Here is a 16,379-nt window from a genome sequence, read left to right on the forward strand (position 1 = left end):
CCATGTTTTTGTGGCACAGGTGATGAGTGGTCAGCAGATGACTAGTAAATACGTTTTTAATCAGTGGCCTCCAATATCCTCTGGAACAATACATGAAGCGAAAAGGAAGCCACTTCTGATATTCTGTCCCTCTGAAACAATCCATGGAGTAAAGAGGATGCCAGTTCTGCCATCCTGACCCGAATGAACAATGGGTGAACAGGATGTTAGGATGGGGAAAACAACTTAAACTGAACTTAAAACCTTTGGTAAACAACTGATGACAGGATGAGGCTCAATCATGGGTTCATCACAATATTATTGGATAGATTAAACATGACAGCTTCAGGAATTGGATCAAGTCCAACTGGGGTAGGCTATTGATTTTTGGAAATTGTATAATCGATGTGTTTTTATCGATGTTCAGCAGATCAATCTTGGCATTATCCAGGTCCATCTCTCGTGTACACGAAACCAAGCTTGGTATAATAAATAGCCAGTTTAACCAGGTTGTGTATTTGCTCTGTTTATTAAGCTAAGGTCTGACACTGAGGGAAAATCCCACGTTAAGGCTGGCTCAATACTCAGGCCTTGGAAAACACTTCTACAGGCCGTACCAGTTGCCATACCAAACTGTGATGGAGCCAGATAGGATGCTTTCTATGGTGCATCTGTAAAAATTGATACGAGTCAAAGTGGACATGCCGAATTGCCAAAAGTTCCTGAGGAAGTATAGGCGCTGTTGTGCTTCCTTGGGCATAGTGTTGACATGGATAGACTAAGACAGATTGTTGATGCACACCTAGGAATTTGAAGCTGTCAAGCATCGCCACCTCCTTATATTCAGCTTGTAGGACCTCTTCACATTTGACAAGATTGTCCAACAAGATTGTTGGTGATGTGCACACTGTAGCCATCTGGGATGGCCACTTGCAAAGTAAACATGGATACTTGCAAAGACTCAAGGGAAATATGGCCAATACAGGATTCGGGCAAACCCAGAGCCTAAATGTATATTTGCTAACAGAGAACAAGACAGTATCTAAACCCTTAGTTGATTTGCATTCTAATGGCCCATTTCCCCAGGACAAGGGACTGGTACTCAGGTATCAGGTACAATTCCAGACACATCGGCGCCACTCCCTTCACCCAGGAAGCCCAAACAGCCAAGGTCAATGACCGCTCAGGACATACCCAGCCATCAAGGCACCCGTCCCTTTATTCGATCAAATCGAAGAGCGTGATCGAAGCCTGCCGAATTATTGGCTCAAATCGAAGGCAGTGATCGAAGCCTGCGAATTATTGGATCAAATCGAAGGGAGTGATCAAAGCCTGCCGAATTATTGGCTCAAATCGAAGGCAGTGATCGAAGCCTGCCGAATTATTGGATCAAATCGAAGGCAGTGATCGAAGCCTGCCGAATTATTGGATCAAATCGAAGGCAGTGATCGAAGCCTGCCGAATTATTGGATCAAATCGAAGGCAGTGATCGAAGCCTGCCGAATTATTGGATCAAATCGAAGGCAGTGATCAAAGCCTGCCGAATTATCGGGTCCAAAGCTAAGGACCGCCCAAAAGAACGCGAAGCCCCAAAGGATAAAGAGAGACACCACCATGTGTTCGATCTCTTTTGGCCCTGGCACACCGGCACTCTTCAGCCCGGCCTATACCTGAAGCCAACTGCAGAACCACAACCAGAAGCAAGTTCAAGGTCAGTGAGCGCTACCAGACGGATGAGCCCAGCAGAACCGAAGTTAATTCTCCAGACCCAGCCACTCCAGATCCAAACACAGGCCTTGTTCCTCCGCCAAAGCCGGGTGCCTGAAAGTTAAGTACAGGTTGTTATAGTGTTAGGTGTACTTTAGCTTGTAGTGTTTATGTTGCATGTGTGAGTTAATCTTGTGTGTAAATAAACCATTATTGAACTTGAACTAACTGACTGTACGTTGGGTCTTTGATCAATACCCGGTTGAACCTTGTGGTGGTATCATCTGATATCTGGCGACTCTGAAAAGCAATATTACTCGATATTAAGAAGGGCAACATTATTGGCATCTCCAGTGCAGAATTGGCAACAGTTATTAGTGACGCTAGTGGGATAGCATTCCGCTCATCAAAATTGGCAACAACGCTTTGGAATTTGAAACTGTCAACCATCTCCATCTCAGCATCATTGATGCAGACAGGGGTGTTTACGATACTTTGCTTCCTGAACTCAATGACCGCTGCTGGTTTTGCTGACATTGAGGGAGAGATTGTTGCTGTTACACCACACCATTAGGATCTCTATCTCCCTCCTGTTCTTTGTTCATTGTTGTTTGAGACCGGATGCATTACAGTCGTATCGTCAGCAAACTTGTAGATAGAGTTGGAGCCACATTTTGCCACACAGCCGTGCGTGGATAGGGAGTATAGTAGGGCAGGTAAGCCGCAGCTTTACCTGGCCCTGGTATTGAGGACTATCGTGGAGGGGGTGTTGTTGTTGATCCTCACTGATTGTGGTCTGTAGGTCAAAAAGTTGAGGATCCAGTTGCAGAGGGAGGAATGGAGTAACGGTTGGTCGCTGAGTTCTTGAATATGGACCAGACCACTGACTCCAAGCAGTCGCTTAGGAGCTCTTCTCAGACCATCAAAGCCGAGTCATCGAGCAAAAACTGATAGTCAAGTTCCGCATACATGAGGATGGCCTCAATTGGGATCTTGGGTTAATGTCACATTACATGTAAGCCCCGCCATACTGCCCAGGGTTGCAGAATCTTACTAACTATCCTGGCTTGAGACAATTCACACCTCGATAACCTGTTATTATCACTCTCTCCACTCACACTGTTCATTCCTGTAAAGATCCACATTCCAATCATTCTTCACTTTCCAATCTGTAATTATCTTGCAAATGTGCCTCGGCCTATATATGCTGTGATTGTGAACCTGCCTCCACTTCACCTGATGAAGGAGCAGCACTCCAATATCTTGTGATTTCAAATAAACCTGTTGGACTTTAACCTGGTATTTGTGAGACTTCTTACTGTGCCCACCCCAGTCCAGCGCCGGCATCTCCACATCCTGACCAGCATTTCCCACCTTCTTAACCCGATTCTCCTGCTTAAGTTTCTGCTTGTATGTCGGGAGAAGGAGCAAAGTCTTATGGTCCAACTTTCCCAAGTGCGGTCGGCGGATGGATTGTTAGGTGCCCTTGATGTTTGTGTAGCAGTGGTCAAGGACGTGGGGCCCATGGTGGGACAGGAGATGTGTTGGTGGGAATTTGTCAGTGCTCGTGAGGTTGGCCTGGTTGAAGTCCCCGGCCATGATGAACAAGGGCTCCGGGTGTTCTGTTTCATTGTTATTTCTAGCGGTGTTGAATTCATCAAGCGCCTTCTTCACTTCTGCCTGGGGCGGGATGTAGACCGCTGTGATAATGGCTGAAGTGAACTCCCGTGGAAGGTAGTACGGGTGGCACTTCACATTCAGGTATTCCAGGTCCGGGCGCAGTAGGTCTCCAGAGTCGCCACATCCAAGCACCAGGAGGAGTTGATGAGGAGGCAAACCCCTCCCCCTTCATTTGCCCAATGACACCGTGTGGTTCATCTGGTGTATTGAGAAACCGTCAGTTTGTGTGGCACAGTCAGGTGAAGCAGGGGTGAGCCATGTCTCTGTGAAACAGAGCACACAACAGTCTCTCACTTCCCTCTGATAGGTAAGTCCAGCATTAAGCTTGTCCAGCTTGTTTTCAATCGCTTGCATGTTTGCCAGGAGCTAGGGAGAGGAGACCTGAAACCGCGTTGCTTTAGTCTCACGTGCTTCCCTCGCTTCCTTGGTCAGCGGCTGTTTCTGGATGGTCCCAGGATTCGATGGGGGATGTCTGACCTTGGGGAAGGTAAATGGTTGCACCTGACTGGATCCCAGGCTCTGTTTGCTATTTCAGGGTCGCATCTGATGGGTTCCTGGGCACTGGTTGTGATTTCGGGGATGCCGGGAGGGGGGGGGGGGGGGGGGGGGGTCGGGGGGAAGGGGGGAAGGGGTATGGGGGAGGCAGGGGGGCGGGCCGGGCTCGCTTCATAGGCTGAGTAGGACTCTCTGGGAGGTAGGTCACTTGCTACGCGAAGTTGGGGTCGGACTTTCAGGTTGGGCCTCTTCACTTCTAGGTCAAGGCCAGGGTCGGGTCGCTGGAGGAGTTTTGCTGGGTCGGGTCAGGTCATGTGGCTGGCCCATGGACATCGGGGGATCTATAGGCGTATAAGTAAACATAAAAGATAACGGTTAGAGATAGTGTTAGTCTTAGAATTAAGTTTTAAGCAGTTGATGCGGCTATAAGAGTTGTAGAAAGAGGATCTGCGTGAGAGAGCTCACAGAAAGTCGCCACGCGCCAGCACCATCTTGAAAACTGCAGCTGCAGGATACATGTGGCTCATGTCGAGCTTCGTGAATGTTGTTCCATCGCTGAGTTTTGCATACAGGTCCTCAGTGCGTGGGACTGGGTAACGGTTAAGGTGTGAGACCCAATTCACCATCATCTTGTTGTCCTGCACAGACATATGGACCTATCGGGATTAAGCACCGAGACCACTGGTTGATTGATTAATATTTGATATTTATTGCCACTTGGACCGAAGTACAGTGTAAAGTATTTTTCTGCGGCCAAGGGAACGTACATAGTATGTGCATAGTAGACAAAAGAATAATCAACAGAGTACATTGACAAATGGTACATCAACAGATAGTGATTGGTTAGAGTGCAAAATAAGGGCCAAACAAGAACAGCGTTGGATGTCATGAATACTGTTCTTATGGGGAACAGATCAATACAAGGGAGAGTTGTTGAGGAGTCTGGTAGCTGTGGAGAAGAAGCAGCGAAATGGACGGGGTGGATGATGCCCAAGCGTTCCAAATGATCCAGCTCTGCGACGACCTTGGACAATGTACATTGACGATGCGGTGGTGTTTCGTCAAATGTGGAAGGAGCATTTGGAACATTTAAAGGAATTATTCAATAGACTACAGGAAGCTGGATTGGTGGTAAATTTGGCTAAATGTGAATTCACAAAAGCTCAAATCATATTCTTAGGCCACACAATTGGACATGATCAGATTGCCCCACACAATGTGAAAATGACCGGCACTGAAGAGTTCCCAATACCATCAATATTGCTGCAGTAAGGGTTAAAAGCCCAGGTTGGTGTGTGTGTGTGTGAGTGCTGCAATCACGTTTGAAAAGAAATCCTAGCTTGAAAGACAACTAGCCTTTTGGAAGCCAGGGGTGCAATGAAGCCATCATTAAACGCTTGGTCGAATGCGCGTTTGTTTGGATTGAGGGGATTCCCCGAGGAGTTCATTAGATTTCAGTTTGATAAGATGATGCCATTACTGGGTGGAGCAAAGATATCAGGTATTTTGCAGGAAAAGCAAGTCAGTGGAGCTTTAGATGAGGCTGTGAACAGACGTCAGGCAGTTTGCTCCCTGCAGTTCAGTTACAAGTTACGTCTGCAGACAGAAGAGCGATGTAGTTGGAAGGGTGAACAAACCAGTTGCAAGACATTCTGAAGAAATATAGCCAACTTTTCTACAGGTTTCTGACTGGATTCAGGTCTTGTCTTTAAAGCAGTGTTGAAATATCTCTTTCTCAAAGAACATTCCTGTACAGCACGTATTCCTGAGTGCCAATGGAAGTTCAAGCGGATTGAGCATTGAAATGTTTTTTTTTCTTGTTGTTTGACTGGGAATAAAGATATAAGTTAAGGGCATTGAATTCACTGTATTTGAGCAGCATTGCTGAAGGGATAATTGTAAAAATGTTCTTGTGTAATGTTAAAGATATTCTGATATTGTGTTTGTAATAACGTTTGCTTGAGTATACCATATCCCTATTTCATTGTGAAATCATTTCTGGAGTGAGGTATCCATTCCTCGTTAAACATGTTAAACACAATGCGTTCAGCTGACCACAAATTTCTTCTCAAATTCAATCGGGGATCTGTCTGGGCTGGTGCGTTACAGGACTGCAGTAAACCCATACATTACATAATCTTCTTCAGGCTCATCAGGGACTCCAACACTTCTCTTCTACCCCGCTCCACCACTGAGATGGACAACCCTTCCAAGAATTGCATCATGGGCAACATCTCCCCTGGAAGCTTTTATTTACATAGGCTTTAGTACATGGCCTGAAAAGCAGCATTGAACAACGCTGGTGCATCACTAACACGCCACCTGAAGCCCTTACCTGTACTATCTCCCGGGGGCAGCCTGCCACGTCAGCTGGTGCACTAAAAGCCGACTGGACTTCTCACCATATTCATAAAACGCCCACATAGCTCGGCAGCTAGTGCACCACTTTGCCCGTTGAGAGCAGCTCAAATTGTATCTGCGACTTCTTCCTGCGCACGAACAATTCCAGAGCCATATCATGAGAGCACTGACTGTCCACCTCAAGAATAGAGTCAACCAACGTCTGCCTACCCACCCTTCCAGTCTTCTCCTTATGCACTTGTCAGCTCCCCCACTTATTAAATCTCCGCTCTGACTCTCAGCTCCTGTTCTTTTTAAATCTCCGCTCTGACTCTCAGCTCCTTCTCTTTTTAAATCTCTGCTCTGACTGTCAGCTCCTTCTCTTTTTAAATCTCCGCTCTGACCCTCATTTCCTTATCTTTTTAAATCTCCGCTCTGACTCTCAGCTCCCGCTCTTTTTAAATCTCTGCTCTGACTCTCAGCTCCCGCTCTTTTTAAATCTCTGCTCTGACTCTCAGCTCCCGCTCTTTTTAAATCTCTGCTCTGACTCTCACTCCCGCTCTTTTTAAATCTCTGCTCTGACTCTCAGCTCCTTCTCTTTTTAAATCTCCGCTCTGACTCTCAGCTCCTGCCCATTTTAAATTTCTTGTCTAACTCTCAGCCCCTCACTTCTTTAATCGTCGCTCTGATTCTCGGCCTGCTCTTTTTAAATCTGTGTTCTGACTCCCAGTCCCGCCCTTTTTAAATCTCTGCTCCGACTCTCAGCTTCTCCACTTTTTAAATCTCCGCTCTGACTCGCAGCTTCTGCTCTTTTTATTTCTGCGCTGGGCCTTGAGCTCCCACTGTTTCTCGATCTCTGCTTTAACTCTCAGTCCCGCTCTCTTTAAATCTCCGTCCTGACTGTCTGCTCCCGCTCTTTGTAAATCTCTGTGACATCAAGAGAGGAGTAAGAATAATCCAAACTTTGTTGAGAAAGTATGATGAATCAACTTAGCACAGTTGATTTACCATTTGACACCACTACAGAGGAGGTTTGCTCCTTCAGAATTCCTGATGGAAGAATATTACCCACACAACTTCCTGTTCTTACACATATGCTCATATCATGTCTGAAATCCTCTGGCAGCGAGAGAGTGAGGGAAAAGGAGGATGAGTATTGTGCAAATCAGACAATGAATTGCAATCAACACCACAGGGTGCATGAGTCACCAAACGTCAATCAGTTCAACCCGTCTGGATCCGGTATAGAGATGGCCAAGTACTGGAAAGGCAGAAACTCCTACATCTTATGTTGTTGAAAGAGACAATGAAAATGGGACACCACGAAGAAGTAGAAGAATACTCAGAACAACATAGTGAAGATAATCAGTTGAATGGACCAACTATCCTTACAATCAGGAGGACAACCTGAAAACCGAGCCAAGTCTTGGAAGATTCGCAAGCTACTCAACAGAGTCAACGTTGGAACAGGTGAACCCGAATCCTATTTAAGCTCAAAGAGAGCCAGAGGTGTGAACAAGGCCACAGGGATTGGTGAAACCACCACAATTCTTATCCCTGTGAACCAGAGATGAAAACAGAGATTTCTGGGGGACTAATGTAAATGGTATTTATTGAGAAAGAGACTTGCTATAGATGCAGCGCAAAACAGGAATGTCAAATTGCAAATATATCATCAACATCACCTGTGACAAAAGATCAAAGTCGTTTTAGTGGATGCGGAGATCAAAGAGGAAAACAAAAAGTGCTGCAAAAACGCAGCATACCGCTGAGTTTACTTGGACTGCTTGGCGGTCACCCATTTCCCTTCTGCCTCCAGGCTCCTAAGCTGCAGTGTGAGCAGCTCTCTGAATGTGCTATCGATGTAGCTCTCAGCTTCATGAATGCGCCACAGTGACTCCAGCCACTGTTTGAGTTCCGAATCTCAGAGCTCAAGGTTCTGCAGCTGGTGACATTTCTTGAACATGTGGTCATCTCGGACACCAGGAGCTTCCACAACCTCCCACATAATACAAGACACGGATTCCACCTGACTGAGCTGTTCTCTCATGGCTTCAATTTGCTTCCCTTCCATTTATTTTACTTTACTTTGGTTTACTTATTCAACATTATTTTTCCTGGCCTTGTATTAACTTTATTTCCCAATTGTTTGTTTCTTCCTTCATTTACAAAAAAAGTCTCAGTGACTTGGTGACCCTCCCTAACAGCATTTTATCACAACCAATGAATTCATGTTTCTCTTGTGATGTTAGGTGCTGATTGCTTGTCTCAGTATCATCCTCTCACTCTCCAGATAGAACATAGAACATAGAACATACAGTGCAAAAGGAGGCCATTCAGCCCATCGAGTCTGCACCGATCCACTTAAGCCCTCACTTCCACCCTATCCCCGGAAACCAATAACCTATTGGTCCTAACCTTTTTGGTCACTGAGGGCAATTTCTCATGGCCAATCCACCTAACTTGCACATCTTTGGACTGTGGCAGGAAACCGGAGCACCCGGAGGAAAACCACGCACACAAGGGGAGAACGTGCAGACTCTACACAGACAGTGACCCAGCAGGGAATCAAACCTGGGATCCTGGCACTGTGAAGCCACACTGCTATCCACGTGTACTACCGTGCTGCCAGATGTTGCTGACTGCCTGGTTTAAGCTCCTCCATCCGCATTCTCTTCTTGCAGTCGTTACGATCGAATATGTAGGTGTGGGTGAGCAATGGAAACGGATCCTCTTAGTATCCTATTAGTTAAAGCCTTCAAACTCCAAATTATTCCTATTCCATTTCTACCTTACTCCATTAACGAGTCTTCAAACCATGATGGTTTGATTGCAATGGCATGAGCCCTTATTATATATATTAACCTGTTGGTAGCACCTTGTTGAACACTTTTTGAAAATCCTCGCACACGACATGCTCTTGTCCCTACTTATCTGTGCTACACGAGACAGCCTCAAAACCTCTTAATAAGTTGGCCAACCAAGTTTTCTCGTACACAAATCCCTACTATGGTTGCCAAATCATATTGTGACACTTTAAGTTCTTTGATACCAAAACCCTCATGTATTCCAACATGTTTGCCCATGATCTGAAATTTCAACATGCTGCTAAAAATGCCTGTCCTGTACTCCCATTCCAACATTTTTTGTCAAAGAACTTTGAGCGACTATGGTGAAGTGGATACTTTATTAACAATGGAAGCTCTTCAGACAAATATTACTGCTAAAAACTGGAAATGTTGCAGTGTCCCAAATGGCCTGTATTTCAATTGTGGCATTTTAAACCTCAGCTCCACCTTAAGTGGTCACCAACAGTTGGCAGGACTTAAATGGGCGCAGGTTCAGAGTTACATCATATTTCAGGGGTCAGGTGATGTGGCATCACAATGGGAACCATGACGACACAGTTAAGTGATGCAATTAACTGTGGATATATAAAACCACAACGAAAGGCACATCTGTGTTCATTCGGTAAACTTCATTACGAGGATCCTGTGTAAAACTAGCATCAGAAACAGAAAATGAAACTTCTGTGTTTATTTTCTGCTGTTCTTGAGGAGTTGGTTGTGAACACTGAGGAGAGATCACAAATATACAAGATTGAAGAGGGGATCGTTTCAGTCGAAGACCATGAGCGACAGGCAGCTCTGTCTACCATCTTGGAGCTGGTAAAATCTCACTCCATGAGCAGAAGTATGCCTCAGAAGATCATGGGGACATTGCTTGGAGGACTGCTTCCACGCTGCGCAGACCGCTCTCTTGCTGTTCAACAGACTGCCTTGGACACCATTTACAGACTGCTTACCATCCAGTTTTCTGATCAAGGTTTAAGTCTGGAACAGCAAGAGGAGACGATCGGGGTTCTGAAAACTTTACATCATGAAACACTGAACCCCGATGCGCAGCGTGAGCAGGTGGCGGAAGTAGTTTCCAAGTCTGTGCCCCATGATCAGCTGGACAACCTGTTGCTCATCGTCTTCGACTACTCATCAGACTTGTGCCGATATTGCTGCACAGTTGGTCGAGACAATCTTGACAAATCATCAAGAACTTCAGGACAAGGTATCAGAGATGATTGATATGCTGGGGGTTCATTTTCTGTTCATTCCATACCAGGAGGTCAAACGGCGAGTTTTGCGAGGTATAACAATTTTGACCTCACACAGCTCAACAGCAGCTGTGAACCACCAGCTCACCTGCCACATCCCTGGGGAGGAGTTCATCAAGGATGTGAGGAGAGCAGCGCCTGAGGACACAGACTGTGCAGTGAGTACCATAAAGCATCTGGTGAACTCACTTCTGAGAAAATCCTGTCCTATCAGTGGGAACGTGTATTCGACTATTACTTCACTGGTTGCCATCGTTGGAGTGTACGATATTATAACTCAGCCCGAGATGGAAGTGGTGAGTACATTGTTCCCACTGATATTCAAAGGCCTTCTTGTATCTCTAACCAGAGATGTAAATTTCTCTCTTGATCCATCAGAAGAGAGAGGTTTCACAGCTGAGTTTGATTCACAGTCAAGCAGGCTTTTGAATGAAAATTGTGTGAGGTCACTAAAGGCTCTGTTTGATCAGCCAGGTCAAAGTGACATCTGTGGAGAGATGGTGGAAAATGGAGGATGGCACGAGATGGTCGGGGTTACTTTTGATAAGGGCGTGGTTCTGCTGGCCAGTGCAATGACAGCACATACACGCTGTTATCTGGGTCACATTATTCACCAACTAGCTCACCAAATCTTTCGGCTCCAAGACAATCAGGCAGTTCCAGTCATCATCTTTTTTGGAGAACTCCTAAAAGCTCCGTATCTTTCAGTGCTGAGTCTCAGAGACACTGCGGTCAACATCTTGGTGAAATACCTGTGGTATTACTCCTCACCTGTTACCCAGTTTCTCTGTGTCAAAGCACTGGGAAATCTGAATTTTGGAGAGCGACGACGGTCTTGGAGTGTGACAGGTTGGTGGGCTTGTTGGGGATGAAAGGTGACCCCGTCTGAACATTTGGGGTGTTGTCATGTCTGCAAAAGAACATAATTGAAGCACCAGCAGAGACAATACAGCCCTTTTTAGATGCAATCCTCACCAGGATTCAGCCGCTCTTTGGGGCAGAGAGCGAGCAAGTCCAGGCGGCAGCTTTCAGAATGATGGGGGTCTTGACCAAGTTTGTGGGCTCCAGTAACTTACAGCAGCAGATCCATGCCAACCTGGTGTGTATGTTGCTGCACTTGGGTGGCAAGAGTGAGGAGGTCATCAACTCTTGTGCTTTTACACTCTGCACGAGCTTCTCACTCATTGGATCTGCAAAGGGTTGCTCCCTACTTGAAAAGAGTGCGGAGGAGCCGAGATGGACTTACCTCGATTTTCTGAGGCGCGTATCACACCAACTTGTTCATGACTTTCCCAGCATGATGAATTTATATGCCACGCAGTGTGCCTCATTTTACAACCATGCCCATCTCCGTGATCATGCACTGGCCTTGTCAACCTTCCTCGTGATGCGTACAGACCGCTTTGGACTCGCCAGATGCTTCTCCTGGTGGAAAGGATTTATTACAAACTGCTGCTGTCCCACACCAAATGAACCCTCAGTACAACAGCCTGTGAATCCTGAACCTGATTGTTAATATAACTGATTGCAGCCAAATCCACGTCTTGGGAACAACTGATATCAGCCAGATCCTCTCTTGGTAACATCTGATCTAAGCCAGATCCTCCTCTTTATAACATCTGATCACAGCCAGCTCCTCAACTTTGGGACAACTGAGCTCCGCAATATCGTTGTTTTTGTCACAACTGATCTCAACCACATTCTCAGCTTTGAAGAACTGACCTCAGCAAAATACTCTTCATTGTAACAACTGACCTCGGCCAAATCATCATCCTGAAAACAACGATCTCAGCCAAATCATCATTGTGAAAGCAACTGATCTTGGCCAAATCATCATGATTGTAAAAACTGACACCGGCCAAATCATCATCTTGATCACAACTGACTTCGGCCAAATCATCATCTTGAAAACAACTGACCTCGGCCAAATCATCATCTTGCAAACAACTGATCTTGCCAAATCATCATCTTGAAAACAATTGATCTTGGCCAAATCATCATCCTGAAAACAAGTGATCTCGGCCAAATCATCATCTGGAAAACAACTGATCTCGGCCAAATCATCATCTTGAAAACAACTGATCTCGGCCAAGTCATCATCGTGGAAACAACTGATCTCAATCAAATCATCGTCTTGAAAACAGCTGATCTTGGCCAAATCATCTTGAAAACAAATGATTCTGGCCAAATCATGATCTTGAAAACAAGTGATCTCAGCCAAATCATCATATTTATAACAATTGATCGCAGAAAGATCCTTATCATTGTAATTGACTCTTCTCTGAAAGAAATTTGTATATTTTGTAAATATTGTTCTTTAAATAATCTGAAATATTTATTATAAATTACATTTATTGGATTCCCAAATAATGCTGGTCCGCCTGATGTGGAGACAAACAAGTAAGACAGGCAGATGCGGCAGACACACATCACACAGACGGACGGACAGGCACAAACACAAGATGGAGAAGATATCAAGAGACGGAGACAGACACATGCGCACGGCACATTCATTTTCTCCACTTTTTGGGTGGCACAGTGGTGCAGTGGTTAGCACTACTGCCTCACTGAGCCAAGGACCTGGGTTTAATACAGCTCCTGGTCACTGTCCGTGTGGAGTTTGCACGTTCTCCCGATGTCGACGTGGGTCCCACCCCCACAACCCAAAAATCTGTGCAGGGTACGAGGATTGGCCAATGGTACAAACACTAATTTTGTGTTGGAGAAACAGGGGACAGCATCAACGTATGGGGAGGGTGGTCGGATACTCTGATAATTAAAACACAGTAGTACAAAAAACAAATGATACAAGCACTAACTTTGCGCTGGAGAGACTAGATACCCTCGCATCTCTACCAACAGAAGGGAAAGGAAGGGGGTAGGGGGGGAGAGAGGAAAGGAGGGTGGTGGGGATGGTCGGAGTCGGGGTGTTGGTGGAGGGGGAAGCCCAATTGGCCACTGCCTGAACTATCTACGGAGGCCGAAAAACAAAAGAATCTTCAATTCTGATGTGTCAGATTCTGGGAGTTCCCCAGATGTAGTGAGGGGCGACACAGTGTCAGGCATGAGTGAGCCCTGCACCCCACTGCACTGGAATGGCCACGCTAAATTGCTCCTTAATTGGAAAAACATAATTGGGTACTCTAAATTTCATAAAACCTTCTCCACTTTATGTGAAGGGACACCATTGATTCATGGTTGAATGCGGACTCTGAACGTTGCAGACACTGAGTAATGCTGCCTTTTTTCTGTGCCCGATCAATCATAACATGATTGGAATGGAGGGAAAAAGGGAAGGTAGACTTAATATGGATAACGGCAAGGTAAAAAAGTGATGCAGCAACAGCAAGACAAAAATGGAATCCGAGCGGATAGAGAACATGAAGGATCAAAGGTTCAATCATTAACAGGTTGGTCTACAGATCATATAGTGGCAAGAAGACTTGTCCAAATACATTTGCCAGAAACACTGCCTGAATCATTAGAATAGCTAGAAATCAATTACAAATGAAACAATTAGAAATGCAGGAAAAAGGTAAACAGATAGAAATAGGACGGAATAAATTAGAAATATAAGAAAAGGAAGCAGAGTGGGCTTTTCAAATGAACTGGAAAGAGGAGGAAAGGAAGAAAAGGATAAGGGAAAAGAGAGATTGGCAATGGCAGAAACTATGGAAATGAAGAGAGAATTTAAACTTCGGAAAGTGGAATTGCAAAGAGAACATGAACGAACAATGTTGGAGTTAAAGGCAGAGGCTGACAGAGATCTGGGTGAAGGAGAAACATTGTAGTCAAATGTTCAGTAAGGACATGTTTAAATATATTCAAGCATTGCAAAGGGATAATGAAAAAGACGTGGAATCCCTCTTTTCATCTCATTTGAGAAAGTGGCTAAATAATTGAACTGGCCAATGACCATGTCTGTAGTGTTGGTTTAGGTAGAGTTGGCAGCTAGAGCTATTGAATTGTTTTCATCACTATCAGAGGAGGCATCTAGGGTTTATGACAATGTGAGAAAAACCATATGAAATGCACATGAACGAGAGCTAAAAGCCCACAGACAGAAATTTAGAAATCTAAGGAAAGGACCAGGACAGACATAAGTAGAATTTGAAAATACTAAACAAAAATATGTTGCTGGGGGGATAAAAGCAATAAAAATATACCAAAAATGTGACGCATTTAGGGAAATGATAATTTGGGAAGAATTTAAAGATTCACTTCCCACAACAGTGAGAACTTGTGTGGAAGAGCAAAGAGTTAAAACTGCTGGACAGACAGCAGAAATGGCAGATGATTATGAATTGGTTCACAAAGCAAAGTCTGGTTTTTGACATCAACTTGAATCTTTGAAAGATGTAATTGGGGGAATGACAAAATCATTCGTCACAAATCAACGATCAAGGCAAAGGAGGTTTTACTTGGTGATGCTAAGTATAGTTTGCGGAGAAAACCGGTTTCTTTACTGTCAGTCATCATTAGTCTAATCAAATCCCTCCCCTGGGGTCTCCACTAGTTTGATTTTCAACCGCTAACCAGTCAAAGATGAATAGTCCTTTAACTGTGAGGCAGAGCATAGGGGGTTGCCAATTCAAGGTCTGGTCTCACTGACTCGTGCCGACTGGGTAGGTCCCATATGTTTTATGTTTCCTAAAGCATATGCTACCCTTTGTTACTCCAGTATAATTGGGAAGGATCAAACAAGGCGGCTGGAATGTCACATTAAATCTAGGCCACCACCATCCTTTAAACCTGTTCATATCATATCCAGCTGATTTCCAACCTAACATATCCTGTGTATATTCACCATGCCCTGTATTATTCCATCACAGGGCCCACTCTGCTATCTCGTTACTGGTGAATGGGATGGGTCACACGGGGATGTCCTCCACCCCAGCATCTGGGAATTTGTGTACAAACCCAACAACTGGATTTATTTACCCTCTCTGCGTATGAGTGGGACATGTATATTCAGGTGTTAGTATTCAATTTACCCACTACATGATGTTGGATTAATTTGATAATTGGATTGGATTGGATTTGTTTATTGTCATGTGTACCGAGGTACAGTGAAAAGTATTTTTCTGCGGGCAGCTCAACAGATCATTCAGTACATGGAAGAAAAGGGATTTAAACAAAATTCAAGAAAATACATAAAAGGGCAACACAAGATATACAATGTCAAGCCTGCAAGAGAAGATAACAGAGAGAGGTTAGTAATAATGTTAGCTTTAGAATTAATTTTTAAAAGGTTAGAACGAGTATAAGTTAAGTTAAAAGTGGATCTGTTGGGGAGAGCTTGCAGAGAGTCGCCTCGCTCCGGCGCCATCTTGCTATCAGATAATATAAAAACATCAACGCCGCCATTCTCTTCAGGTTAGCGTTTCGCAGCGTACTCTCAAAGTTCCGTATGATGTAGTTTACACGAGTTGCGTGGATCCCATCTGGCTTTTCTTTTACTTTAATGGCTGTTCGGGTTGTTAGCAGCACTTGGTCGGGTCCATTCCACCTCGGAGTAAAATAATCTTTGTTCAGTACTTTCACATATTCTTGATTTCCAAGTTTAATGGGTGTATTTCCCTCTTCTGGATGCATCTGAGCCTGCCGCACCTTTTCATGTTTTTTTTATTTTTCAGCGATTTCACACATGGCCTGGGCATATTTTAGTGATGCCTCATCTTCCCATATTAAGGCTACTGCCACTGGGGCCTTTGGGGGTTTAGTTCCAGTTGTCATGGGACATCCCATTAATATGTCATACGGGGTTAAGCCTTCTCAGGGCATACATTACTACAGGAATGGCATCTGGCCACAGCAGCCCATTATGTTGATACACTTTTGTAACTGCAGTTTTAATTATTCCATCCGCCCTTTCCACCATTCCTGAGGATTGCGGCTGACATGGGATATGCAATTGCCAAACAAATCCCATGGCTTCTGTGAGGGCTTTGGTCAATTAGCTAGTGAAATGAGTTCCCCTATCACTGTTAATACCCATCGGTATTCCCAACCTCGGTATTATTTCCTTCAACAGAATGTTTGCCACTGTTCTAGCATCATCTCTTTTGGT

Source organism: Scyliorhinus canicula, chromosome 1, assembly GCF_902713615.1.
Source record: "Scyliorhinus canicula chromosome 1, sScyCan1.1, whole genome shotgun sequence".
Classification (NCBI taxonomy): domain Eukaryota; kingdom Metazoa; phylum Chordata; class Chondrichthyes; order Carcharhiniformes; family Scyliorhinidae; genus Scyliorhinus; species Scyliorhinus canicula.